At 46.8% G+C, this 13,528-nt stretch overlaps 3 non-coding genes across 3 annotated transcripts; all 3 read left to right on the forward strand.

Annotated features, from left to right (window-relative positions):
* Positions 1-1,373: 1,373 nt before the first annotated feature.
* TRNAV-CAC (transfer RNA valine (anticodon CAC)) lies at positions 1,374-1,446 on the forward strand. The gene has a single exon. It is a non-coding gene; the product is annotated as a tRNA-Val (tRNA).
* A 2,220-nt stretch (positions 1,447-3,666) lies between these two features.
* Positions 3,667-3,740, forward strand: TRNAN-GUU (transfer RNA asparagine (anticodon GUU)). The gene has a single exon. It is a non-coding gene; the product is annotated as a tRNA-Asn (tRNA).
* Positions 3,741-11,651: 7,911 nt separating this feature from the next.
* Positions 11,652-11,724, forward strand: TRNAV-CAC (transfer RNA valine (anticodon CAC)). Its single transcript has one exon. It is a non-coding gene; the product is annotated as a tRNA-Val (tRNA).
* Positions 11,725-13,528: the final 1,804 nt, after the last annotated feature.

Raw genomic sequence — 13,528 nt, forward strand, 5'->3', positions numbered from 1 at the left:
TCGTTGCTTCTCCAAAGGTCCTGTTTACTCTTCCTCTTCTTCTTCTTCATTTCATTAGTTACTTTGTGGAGTTTTGTAGGCCTGCCTTTCAATCTTCTTTTCCTTTTGAAATCTTGGAGGTTGAACAAGGAAGCGATGCAAAGCTCAGTGAAGTTTTCTCAGTTACCCGTGAGCATGGTGGCCAAGGCGAAGGGCTCTGGAGGCAAAGTGCCTGGGTCTGAGTGCTGGCTGTCACTGTCACGGGGGTGAGACGCTGAAAAGGTTAGCTCAGCTTTTCAGTGCCTCAGTGTTCTCATCTGCAACAAGGGGTGGTAATGTCCTACACTGTCTTCCAGAGTTGTTATGTGGACTTAGTAAGTTATTCCACAGGAAAGCACTGAGGAACAGTGCTGGTCACTCAGTAAAGGTCGAGAAAGCTGGTATTATCGTTATTATGAAGTCTTTTATTTCCCCTTCTAACTGCACCACTGCTGACTTTCAACGTTCCCCAGAACAAACTACGATTGTTTAAATGTTTAGCTGACCTCTTCTCCCTCATATTAGTGACCTGCATGTGGAAGATTGGTTGGTTTGGATGGTGATCTAACTGGTGATCTAAAGGCAGTGGGGGACTGGATCCAACTTCATCAGATTCTTGGACCTTGGGCAGGCATGACGATTGTTTAGCTCATGGTAGACAATCTCTTGCACATGTTCCTCCAGCAAGAGCTTTTCACAGACAGTCAGACATACCTTAAGTATTATAAGACATGTGCAAGTATGTACCAGTGACCTGTCTTTTTGGTTGTTGCTGTTTGAAGAAACCAAAGGAAGAAAATAGAATTTACCTGGAAGTTGTAGATTTCCTCCTTCAGTTAGGACGGAGTGTTTGTAGCAAGCTAGCATTCACCCTGAAAACGACTAAGTCAAGTGTGGATTAAAGGAATTCTGTTTGAAGCCTTTGGAGGAATGCAGCTAGGACCCACAGGATCAGCTCCAGAGAGAGAGAAGCTCACTGGCATGAACCTAATTCTCTCCCTTTTCCCCTTAGGCCCAAAGGGCACTTGCACGAATCCCCGGCTCCCGCGGCTTCTGGGAGCGGAGGAGTCAGCAGGGGCGACCCCTGCAGTCGGGGGCATAGCTGTGGATCCGAGGACTCTGCGGTCGGTGTGGGAGCCCAAAGGCCGACTGTGGGAGGCTCGGGGGTCCTCCGTTCGGGGCAGGCTCGGAACCCTAAAACCAGGGCCTCTCGGAAGCCGCAGTCTCCTTGCCTGAGAGATCTTGGGGCTTCAAGGTTCATTCTTCAGTTTCAAAAGTTGGCGACTTTTTCAAGGATAGCGGTGGCAGGACCTACGGATTTCAGGAATGTGTCACCAAGCTGTCGCACCCGCCGTGTTTCCGTAGTGTAGCGGTTATCACGTTCGCCTCACACGCGAAAGGTCCCCGGTTCGAAACCGGGCGGAAACAAGCGTTCTGCCTTCCTGCGCTTTTTACCTTCGCATTCAAACAACCAAAACGGGCGAAAGGCAGGGGGTGAGGCAGCGGGCGCAGCTGCATTTTCCATCCCCAAGGTACAGGGCAGGAGTTCCGTTGCTGCCTGAGAGCCTGCGCAGCACTAGGAGGCAGCCCTCCTTTCTCCGCTCTGAGTCACTGCGGAGTCCAGGCCACAGCCAGCTGAGCCAAGTGCGCAAAGGACAAGGCTGACTTCGGGTCCTTTTTACATCCGGAAATCCCCTCACCTCCTAAGCGGGAGCCGAAATCTCCTGCACATGTTCACGCGAGTTATGTCTCTGGACACCAAGGAGTTCGTCCCTGGCTTGGCTTCACACAACTTCATCCCCTCACACTTGGCTTTCCCCCACCTCGGCCCACTCACGCAACAGTTTGCTGTGCGTGACGGAACAAAAGAGACCGAGCCCAACTGTGCACCGGGGACTCGAGCCAAAGACACGGAAATGAACAACGTCAGGCTCCACGAATTGAGCTGGTCGCGGAGGGGCAGGAGCCCGTACCGGTGCCGTTAACCAGGAGAGCCCCCAGAGCCAGGGCAGACAGCAGGAAGCGGACGGATCCGCCCATCACCTGCTGACATCCCAGTTGGCACCGGACTCAAGAGAAAACCGAGGTTCAGAAAGAGAGCATGACCTTGGCTCGGCAGCACACAGCGCTGAAGTTAGACCAGGACGGACCTTGTGTCCTGTCTCAGAGCCCAAAGCGTCGCCCAAGACTGGAGAGGTGAAGGGTGATGAGCAGCCGGGCAAGGGCTGGGAGCCTTGCACAGCTGCATTCAGCCCTGGGCTTCTGGGAAATCTCCGCGCCTGCTCTCCGGGTCTCTGAAGTGTAATCTTTACTTTTACGATTTTCATCCGGAGACGCTAGGTCGGGGCTCCTCAATGGTTCCCTGGTGGTCTAGTGGCTAGGATTCGGCGCTTTCACCGCTGCGGCCCGGGTTCGATTCCCGGTCAGGGAAGCCTTTCTTTTCTTTTTTCTTTTTTTTTCCCCTTTTTTCCCCGCCTCAGCGTCTCCACTGGCAGGAGTCTTCCTCTTCCCGCCCCGCCCAGAGCTGTGTTTCACTTCAAGGTTCAGATGCAGAAGAGCTTCTGCACTGAGTCCACAAATACCGGGGAGTTCTGGCCTCAGGGTCCTTGACATCGCGCAGGCTGGAGGAGGTGAGATGTAATGAACAGCCTGGGCTGGCCAGCTCTCGCCTCGGCTCTTTTCTCCCTGCGTGTTACAAACCCGAAGACTTATTTACAGAGTTTTCATCCCAAGGGCATCGGGGACCCGAGTTCCAAAAATTCATTAAAAACCAAAACCAAAACCCTTTGAAACGTACAAAAAATTTGCAAGAGTCATAACAGCGTATATTCTATACGTAAGTGCACAGTAAACATTTTCCCACGTTGGGTTTCTCACTCTCTCTCCGTATAGAAGAATGGCGACACCACTTGAGAGTTCCTTGCAGACGTCTCCACTCAAGAGTGCTCCTTTCGTTTGGCGTGTCTCTCAAAGCCAACTTCTGCGGGACTTGTCCTCCAAGACCAGGGGAAGCCTTTGTCCTCGCGAGGAGGCGCCCTTGCCCTTTCAGGACCCTGAAATCCGTTCTCTTCAGGCTGTAGAGAAGCTTCAGGAGGAGTTTTATTCAGCTCCCCGCGAAGTGCAGGCCAGGCACGTTCTGTGCTAGTAGGAATCCCCCCGGGCCGGCTGCCCTCCGGTCTCCTTCCGGTTGCCTTGGCGGGCAGTGGGGTCTTGGGTCAGCCCGAGCGCTGGAACCGCCTACCTCGGGAAAGGCCCTTCAGGGAAGTGCAGCTGCCCCTTGGCTGTTGCCTGGATCTGTGTGCCCTGCAGGATGCGTAAAGGGTTCTGACAGGACACAGAGGGGACGAATCCTTCCTGTAGTGAGTGGGAGGATGAGAGGACCAGATGGGAAATGCGTCAAAGGGAGGGGGAATATTCTCAAGTGCTTGTCAGAATTGTCTGCATGGGTGGCTGCCCTATGATAATAGTGCTTAGTGTTGTCTTTTCCCGACCTTGACCCAGTCTCAGATCCAGTGTGATTAACTGCTCTAAACCTTCCGTTTTTCCGAGGCTTTGGAACTGGTACCATTTTCCTGCGAGAAAGGCGGCACATCCTGGGAATTAGTAAGTGTCTTCTCCACAGAGAGTCCAGGAGAGTCACGTGTCGCTGTCTCTGTGGCGCAATGGGTTAGCGCGTTCGGCTGTTAATCGAAAGGTTGGTGGTTCGAGCCCACCCAGGGACGGTGGGAGAGGTTTTAGAACCCATTCAGCGTTTTCCGTGTTGATTACCGTTCCCGGTGTTCCATGCTGATTATTACCTGGATATCTGCTCCCACAGAGTTTACCGAACTGCGTTCAGGGGTCCTATCCACCTCACGACTGCTGCCAGTCTTGGGCCACACTCCCCTTCCCAGCTCTATTGTCTGTCGTCTCTATTGGACTCTATACTTGCCTAACTTAAGGCCTCCTGAAAAAGACCGAGGAATCCATGGTCTGGTGGGATAAAGTCTTTATTCTGCCAAAGCTATACACTTGGACAAGAAAGTCCTATTTTATGTGTGTCAAACTTTTCACCTGTGAACGTTAGTAATTGTTCTGGGAATGATGTTATCAGTGAACTCATCATCATAATTCTCCTCTGCATTATTTTTGATAAAGGCATTTCTTCCATGGTTGTGTATTATTTGGTTTCATGGTTTCACGATGACGAATATGCTGCAACCATCATTATTGGACGCACACCTCTGACCACTCGTGCAGGTGTTTCCATAGCGCAGAGAACTAGAAGTGCAAGTGCTACCTTTAGTGTTTCTATGCTTCTAATGTTGGTAAATCCTTCAAATTTTCCTTCCACAGAAGTGGGACGGAATCCTATTCCATTTTATTTTCCAGTCTTTCAATGTCCCTTTCTTCATTTACTTGCCAACACAGCAACCTTTCTGTACATCTCTCTATGATAGTCTAACTAATAAAGGGAGCAGTGCCCTCCCGACATAACTAAGGGGAAGGACAGCAGAGGGACGCTGTGGGCATTACACAGAGATATTCCATTGCATATGTCTGAAAGCTAAACATTCAATATTTTTAAAATCCTCCAATAACTGTCATTGTTTTCTCTGCTGACCTAAGTCAACAGGGTCCAGAGAAGACTGCCCAGAATGACCTCTTTGATAACGTCCTGCCAAGCAACTTATCCAAAGAGAAGAACCTCGCTGATCCCAGAGGTTTTTTCCTTCTCCCCTTTTCTCTTTCATTTATAAAGTTTGGTTATACTTTTAATTTGATGACAACAATCTAATGCCTGTCCTTCCTCCTATAAAGTGGGGAATTAGCATGGGAATAAGTGTTCCTATGTTATTCCTTGACAGTTTTTTGTTTGTTTGTTTGTTTGTTATTTGGCTGTGACTATAAAAATTAGCCCATCTAAGACACACCGTGGGAGCCAACAGAATCCTGCCCGCCCCCCACAGGTTCCTGCTTCAGACCTGGACCCTTAGAGTTATCAGCTCATGTTTGCTCTGTTCTGTTAAATCTCATGTGCAGAAATTGAGCATTTTGGCTTTTTCATGTTGTGTGGTTACTGGACAAGGATTTTCTCTCTCTCTCTCTCTCTCTCTCTCTCTCTCTCTCTCTCATTTGTGCATCACTAATTTCTCCTCTCAGTGTGGGATTGTGGTTTTAATTTTAGGAAGTGAACTTCTGGGGATAATCCCTGTTGGGTGGCGGTTGACAGGGATCTATTCCCTGTTAGGTAGAAGATGACAGCTACTCCGGACCATGAGTCTTTTTTCTCTGATGCTTGTCCTGAGGATTCTGCTATTTCCTGGTCTGTGACACCGCAGCAGTGAGAAGCTGTCCAGCTCTTGTCTTTCCGCTATTTGGTGAAAAACCACGTGGGCCCAGTCAATCCTTGTCAATAAGTGCAAAAGTGTAGTAGCTACAATAAGGATGATCTTAATATGCAATGGTTCCCTCATAAGGAACTCAACATTAATAAGGGGTTATTACAGGAAGAATATTGAATTTTTAGCATGGAATAGGCAGCTTTCCTTCATTGGTATACTCAAGTTTCTGAATAACTGAAAAAATGCAAACAAATGTCCTCTAGGGATTGCTTAAATCAGACTACAGAAAGCAGAGGAAAGACATTTATATCATTAGAAACAAGCAGCAAAGTCAGCAACGTGAGCACTTGTGACAGCCCTACAAGTCAAGATTTAAACCTTCCAGAACTGTAAGTCAGTTCGGTCCTTAATACAGATGGATGAGGAGCAATGACTTCATGCACAGATACATACCCTGGAGACTCAATAGCATATCACAGAAGTACTCCGATTTTCATTAATGAGCTTCCTTCAAGGACCTAATGTGTCTCACGTATTTCATTTTCTTTCCCTCACTGTCAATTGCTGGTAACACATGTCGTTGCCTCTGCTTTCACCTTAAATAATGCTCACTAGTTTGATGAATTTTTTTCCCTTTAAATATATTTTCTCAGAAACAAAACAATATACTTTCTCTTCCTTGGGAGAGAATAGACAAATTAGGCCTCTAAAAATTTAAATTAATTAAAAACGAATCCCCCAATTAATTTCGGGAAAGTAATAATCACTTATATAAATTTAAAATAAGAAACTTAAGAATTTCTGGGAAAAATGCCTTACGACTTATGCTTTCAATGTGGTATTTATATAAGGAAACATTTTGTTATTGAATTGGTGACAAGGAACAATAACCGATTTAGCTGTAGATTAAATTAATGGTCTTGATTACTTGGAACAACAGTGAGAAATGAAATGAAATTGATTACAAAGATGACCCTTAATACTTTTAAGCAATTTAAATAATTTATACATTTTATATATCATGACGTTTAAAATGTTTATGTCATGTGGTGTGTTTTTATCGAGGTTACTCAGAAAACTTACACTGGTTTAATAATTTCGGTCTAAAAATGACTATATATATTTTTTCAGATTATCTTATAATGTAGAAAATAATGGTGGTATCGTATTCTGGTATGTAAGTCTTGGCTTTATTTTGGCTTGAACATCTGAGTTAAGTTGGACTTCCTCAATTTCCTATACTGGTTGTACCGGTTAAATAAGCAAACACATCCAGTAAGATTTCAACGTCTAAACATTTAAATTTATGTGTTGAAGTGTATTAAATATACTAGTCAAGTACATCAAATATACTAATATCTTTAAAGAGGAATGAATACTTGTAGTTCCAGAAACCAGACGACTCCATTATTCCACTTACAATTTTTGGTAAATATTTTTAGGTGTCATCTAATATGTGGATTCATATATACCAATATATGATTCCAACATTCTCATGTTCCAACACGTGTCAGCTTGAATTACAAGTTCAAGATCCAGAGTTAACTTTAATCCTTTGACTAACATTAAATCGATTTAATTAACGAATCATCTTTGGTTGCCTGCACATTCTCTCTGTCTTTGTCCTTCCCGTTTGCCCTAATTGCCTGATAGGTTGGCTGACAACAGGGCTTTCGTTGGGGAATGCTGTAGTTTTCTGGGTTCACATATATTTCTATATTTTGTAGGTTTGTGGCTGGTGCTGTGGCTATTCTTATGTGTTCCCTTGACAAAAGTGCAGTAGAGTGGCTTGTGTTTTCACTGCTCTGACACGTCGGAATCATCACCTTAATGCTGCGCACTGCACAGCTTCTGAAACCTTCTCAAAGCGCCTCCGTGCTTCTTGTTACGCGTTCATTTTTTGCATGGCACTTGCTTTTTATCACAGCAAGCACCAAAATCCAGCTTTGCAAAGAAATGATATCATTGAAAAGAATGTAGAATAATCTAATGTTGGCAGATTTTACTATGTAAATTACACCTCAATAAAGCTTACTTTTAAGAAAAAAGGACAAACAAAACCAAATGTTGACAGGATGGAGAGCACTGGAAATTCTTATTCATTTCTGGAAAGGGTATTAAAAAGGTTCAACAGGTTGGAAAAAAATTTGGCAGCATCCACTGAGGGTCATACATACACAGTTATATGCTGTGGGCCAGAAACCGTACTTTTAGCTGTGCTATACCTTTGACCTGTGCTCTCCAATATGATAGGCACGAGCCACATGTAGCCACTGACCACTTGAAAGTTGCTAGGGCCACGGGTTGTAATGATAATACTTTGGTGTAGTAGGTCTCCTAAAACATTAAAATAGATTAAACTAGAAAATTCAAAACTCCTTGTGACAGGTTTGAAAACTAATAAAGGGAAACGTCACTAAAATGAAGTCGGGAGGCCAGAAGTGGGAGCTCTCATGGGGTACCGCTCAAGTTCAAAGACAGGAAGTATCGTCCATTACAGACCCAAACAGAAGAAGCATCAATAGGAAAGAATCATCGACTACAGGCCCCAACAGAAAAACATGTACGTTGCATCTCCTGCAAGAAATCAGCCACTTGGCACTGAGAGACCGTCATCACCCTGAGCTTTCACTTTTCTCCAATGGACTTGGGTTCAAAACAAGCTCCCTCAGCTTCCTCCTCTTTCTCTGTAAAGCAAGGTTCCTTCCTGTCCTTTGTTTGTGGGACTTGCCTACGGCTTTTGCTATAGCTTGCTTGTCCTGAATTGCAATTCTTCCGCTATTCCTGAATACACCCTTTTTTGCTGGAAAAAAACAAAAAACAACCCCCCCCAACTTTTATATATTTTTATATCTATACATTTTTTACATTTATTTTGCTTATTTGATTTGGCTGTGTTGGGTCTTCGTTGCTGGGCGAGGGCTTTCTCTAGTTGCAGTGATTGGGGCCTACTCTTCATTGTGGTGGTTTCTCTTGTTGCGGAGCGTGGGCTCTCGGCACGCAGGCGTCAGTAGTTGTGGCATGAGGGCTCAGTAGTTGTGACTCACGGGCTCTAGAGCGTAGGCTCAGTAGTTGTGGTGCACGGGCTTAGTTGCTCCACAACATGTGGGATCTTCCCGGACCAGGGCTCGACCCCGTGTCCCCTGCCTTGGCAGGCGGAGTCTTATCCAATGCGCAACCAGGGAACCCCACAAAAGTAGTATTTTTATAGTCAACACTGGCATTATTCTGCTGGAATGGGGTGCCCTAGAAAAATGTGTATGTCCACCAAAAGTCATAAAAAAATGTTCGTACCATTTCAGAATATCCTCAACTGGAAACAACTGAAATGTCCCACAGTATGTAGAGTTATATTCTTACAAGGAATACACACAGAGACAAAGAACTGCGTGAAAAATAGGGTTACATTTTATAGACGTAATGTTGAGCGAAAGAAGTCAGAACCATACCCCTCCAGCCCCCCAAACCCAGTGCATGCCCTGTGATCCAATTTATGAGAAAGTAACAGGCAGAGAGGTTGGGAGGGGTATGTGTGTGATTACTCTGAGCTCTTGCATGGCTAGAGTCATGAGGAAGCCTTTTGTGGTCTGGTAATTTTCCATACCTTAGTTATTCAGGTTGCTTCATCAGTTATTCACGTTGGTGTACACTGTTAATGGTTTTGGGACTGTACACTCTTTGTACTTTATGCATATTATGCCTCATTGTTTAAAAGTTTAATGCCACTTGGTTATTGCTAAAGTGATGTTGATACTTTTTCTTCTGCTTTGTCCTGGGCTAGGAGGAAAAGTAAGTTCAAAGTAGTTACTGGGATATTTTTGTTGTCCTCAGATTTTTGGCTTCCCTTCAGTATCGGATATCTGACTACTTACTTATAGGCTGCTCACAACCATTACCCTAAGCTGACATTCCACTCTTAATACTGTGTCAAAGAGAGAAGCAAGTGTTCGTGCTCAAACCTTGCTCTGTTAAGAATCAGTATGAGTCAAGGAGGGGGGGAGGGTATATGAAATTGAGAAGTTCTGATGAGGAAAGTAGTTCCATTAGGCTTAAGTCACTCAGAGGTGCCAAAGGGAGGACACTGGCAGGTAGTACACAAAGAAAAGCCGCCACATTCATTTCACCACTAAACTCTGAAGAATTTTTGGAGCATCCACACATAGCCCAAATCGTTTAGCTGATTAGTTCGGTACTTCACTAGATTAACCCGTCCAGACTAGGTGTTTGATGGCTTTCAGCTATCTGTTCCTCAAGGAAAGGGAAAACTCCCCTTTCTCATGCTGTGTGTGTGTGTGTGTGTGTGTGTGTGTGTGTGTGTGTGTGTTTCCTCTCTTCTCTTTTCTGGCTCTTTTATAAACCCTGTCTTTGTTTAATGACAACATGCTAATAACTGTTTCCCATTTTTATTAGTAACCATGTGAGCTAACTCATTCAGAATCTCTTTACGACTTGAAGTAAGTCAGAAAGAGGAAAACAAATATCGTATATTAACGCATACATGTGGAACCTAGAAAAATGGTTCAGATGAGCCGGTTTGCAGGGCAGAAAGAGAGCCACAGTCGTAGAGAACAAACATATGGACACCAACACGGGGAAAGTGGCAGAGGGGTTCGTGGTGGTGGGGTGAATTGGGAGATTGGGATTGACATATATACACTAATATGTATAAAATTACTAATAAGAACGTGCCGTATAAAACATAAACAAAATTCAAAAATAATCTCTTTACTACTAATGTTGAAGTATGCTTTTCATATTCACATCTGTATACACTATATTGGTAGCTTTGAAATGTATTCTTGGGTGGAGACTGCCATGGAAAGGGAAAGTTTAGGCCTTAAATTGTTGGACGATAGGTCCTTCTTAGTCTTTAAATAGACAGTTTCCAGTTAGTGTGTGTTTAACAAACGCATCGTCATCCTCTCTGCGTCTAACGTCGTTGCTTCTCCAAAGGTCCTGTTTACTCTTCCTCTTCTTCTTCTTCATTTCATTAGTTACTTTGTGGAGTTTTGTAGGCCTGCCTTTCAATCTTCTTTTCCTTTTGAAATCTTGGAGGTTGAACAAGGAAGCGATGCAAAGCTCAGTGAAGTTTTCTCAGTTACCCGTGAGCATGGTGGCCAAGGCGAAGGGCTCTGGAGGCAAAGTGCCTGGGTCTGAGTGCTGGCTGTCACTGTCACGGGGGTGAGACGCTGAAAAGGTTAGCTCAGCTTTTCAGTGCCTCAGTGTTCTCATCTGCAACAAGGGGTGGTAATGTCCTACACTGTCTTCCAGAGTTGTTATGTGGACTTAGTAAGTTATTCCACAGGAAAGCACCGAGGAACAGTGCTGGTCACTCAGTAAAGGTCGAGAAAGCTGGTATTATCGTTATTATGAAGTCTTTTATTTCCCCTTCTAACTGCACCACTGCTGACTTTCAACGTTCCCCAGAACAAACTACGATTGTTTAAATGTTTAGCTGACCTCTTCTCCCTCATATTAGTGACCTGCATGTGGAAGATTGGTTGGTTTGGATGGTGATCTAACTGGTGATCTAAAGGCAGTGGGGGACTGGATCCAACTTCATCAGATTCTTGGACCTTGGGCAGGCATGACGATTGTTTAGCTCATGGTAGACAATCTCTTGCACATGTTCCTCCAGCAAGAGCTTTTCACAGACAGTCAGACATACCTTAAGTATTATAAGACATGTGCAAGTATGTACCAGTGACCTGTCTTTTTGGTTGTTGCTGTTTGAAGAAACCAAAGGAAGAAAATAGAATTTACCTGGAAGTTGTAGATTTCCTCCTTCAGTTAGGACGGAGTGTTTGTAGCAAGCTAGCATTCACCCTGAAAACGACTAAGTCAAGTGTGGATTAAAGGAATTCTGTTTGAAGCCTTTGGAGGAATGCAGCTAGGACCCACAGGATCAGCTCCAGAGAGAGAGAAGCTCACTGGCATGAACCTAATTCTCTCCCTTTTCCCCTTAGGCCCAAAGGGCACTTGCACGAATCCCCGGCTCCCGCGGCTTCTGGGAGCGGAGGAGTCAGCAGGGGCGACCCCTGCAGTCGGGGGCATAGCTGTGGATCCGAGGACTCTGCGGTCGGTGTGGGAGCCCAAAGGCCGACTGTGGGAGGCTCGGGGGTCCTCCGTTCGGGGCAGGCTCGGAACCCTAAAACCAGGGCCTCTCGGAAGCCGCAGTCTCCTTGCCTGAGAGATCTTGGGGCTTCAAGGTTCATTCTTCAGTTTCAAAAGTTGGCGACTTTTTCAAGGATAGCGGTGGCAGGACCTACGGATTTCAGGAATGTGTCACCAAGCTGTCGCACCCGCCGTGTTTCCGTAGTGTAGCGGTTATCACGTTCGCCTCACACGCGAAAGGTCCCCGGTTCGAAACCGGGCGGAAACAAGCGTTCTGCCTTCCTGCGCTTTTTACCTTCGCATTCAAACAACCAAAACGGGCGAAAGGCAGGGGGTGAGGCAGCGGGCGCAGCTGCATTTTCCATCCCCAAGGTACAGGGCAGGAGTTCCGTTGCTGCCTGAGAGCCTGCGCAGCACTAGGAGGCAGCCCTCCTTTCTCCGCTCTGAGTCACTGCGGAGTCCAGGCCACAGCCAGCTGAGCCAAGTGCGCAAAGGACAAGGCTGACTTCGGGTCCTTTTTACATCCGGAAATCCCCTCACCTCCTAAGCGGGAGCCGAAATCTCCTGCACATGTTCACGCGAGTTATGTCTCTGGACACCAAGGAGTTCGTCCCTGGCTTGGCTTCACACAACTTCATCCCCTCACACTTGGCTTTCCCCCACCTCGGCCCACTCACGCAACAGTTTGCTGTGCGTGACGGAACAAAAGAGACCGAGCCCAACTGTGCACCGGGGACTCGAGCCAAAGACACGGAAATGAACAACGTCAGGCTCCACGAATTGAGCTGGTCGCGGAGGGGCAGGAGCCCGTACCGGTGCCGTTAACCAGGAGAGCCCCCAGAGCCAGGGCAGACAGCAGGAAGCGGACGGATCCGCCCATCACCTGCTGACATCCCAGTTGGCACCGGACTCAAGAGAAAACCGAGGTTCAGAAAGAGAGCATGACCTTGGCTCGGCAGCACACAGCGCTGAAGTTAGACCAGGACGGACCTTGTGTCCTGTCTCAGAGCCCAAAGCGTCGCCCAAGACTGGAGAGGTGAAGGGTGATGAGCAGCCGGGCAAGGGCTGGGAGCCTTGCACAGCTGCATTCAGCCCTGGGCTTCTGGGAAATCTCCGCGCCTGCTCTCCGGGTCTCTGAAGTGTAATCTTTACTTTTACGATTTTCATCCGGAGACGCTAGGTCGGGGCTCCTCAATGGTTCCCTGGTGGTCTAGTGGCTAGGATTCGGCGCTTTCACCGCTGCGGCCCGGGTTCGATTCCCGGTCAGGGAAGCCTTTCTTTTCTTTTTTCTTTTTTTTTCCCCTTTTTTCCCCGCCTCAGCGTCTCCACTGGCAGGAGTCTTCCTCTTCCCGCCCCGCCCAGAGCTGTGTTTCACTTCAAGGTTCAGATGCAGAAGAGCTTCTGCACTGAGTCCACAAATACCGGGGAGTTCTGGCCTCAGGGTCCTTGACATCGCGCAGGCTGGAGGAGGTGAGATGTAATGAACAGCCTGGGCTGGCCAGCTCTCGCCTCGGCTCTTTTCTCCCTGCGTGTTACAAACCCGAAGACTTATTTACAGAGTTTTCATCCCAAGGGCATCGGGGACCCGAGTTCCAAAAATTCATTAAAAACCAAAACCAAAACCCTTTGAAACGTACAAAAAATTTGCAAGAGTCATAACAGCGTATATTCTATACGTAAGTGCACAGTAAACATTTTCCCACGTTGGGTTTCTCACTCTCTCTCCGTATAGAAGAATGGCGACACCACTTGAGAGTTCCTTGCAGACGTCTCCACTCAAGAGTGCTCCTTTCGTTTGGCGTGTCTCTCAAAGCCAACTTCTGCGGGACTTGTCCTCCAAGACCAGGGGAAGCCTTTGTCCTCGCGAGGAGGCGCCCTTGCCCTTTCAGGACCCTGAAATCCGTTCTCTTCAGGCTGTAGAGAAGCTTCAGGAGGAGTTTTATTCAGCTCCCCGCGAAGTGCAGGCCAGGCACGTTCTGTGCTAGTAGGAATCCCCCCGGGCCGGCTGCCCTCCGGTCTCCTTCCGGTTGCCTTGGCGGGCAGTGGGGTCTTGGGTCAGCCCGAGCGCTGGA

This window comes from Mesoplodon densirostris, chromosome 2 (genome assembly GCF_025265405.1).
Source record: "Mesoplodon densirostris isolate mMesDen1 chromosome 2, mMesDen1 primary haplotype, whole genome shotgun sequence".
Classification (NCBI taxonomy): Eukaryota; Metazoa; Chordata; class Mammalia; order Artiodactyla; family Ziphiidae; genus Mesoplodon; species Mesoplodon densirostris.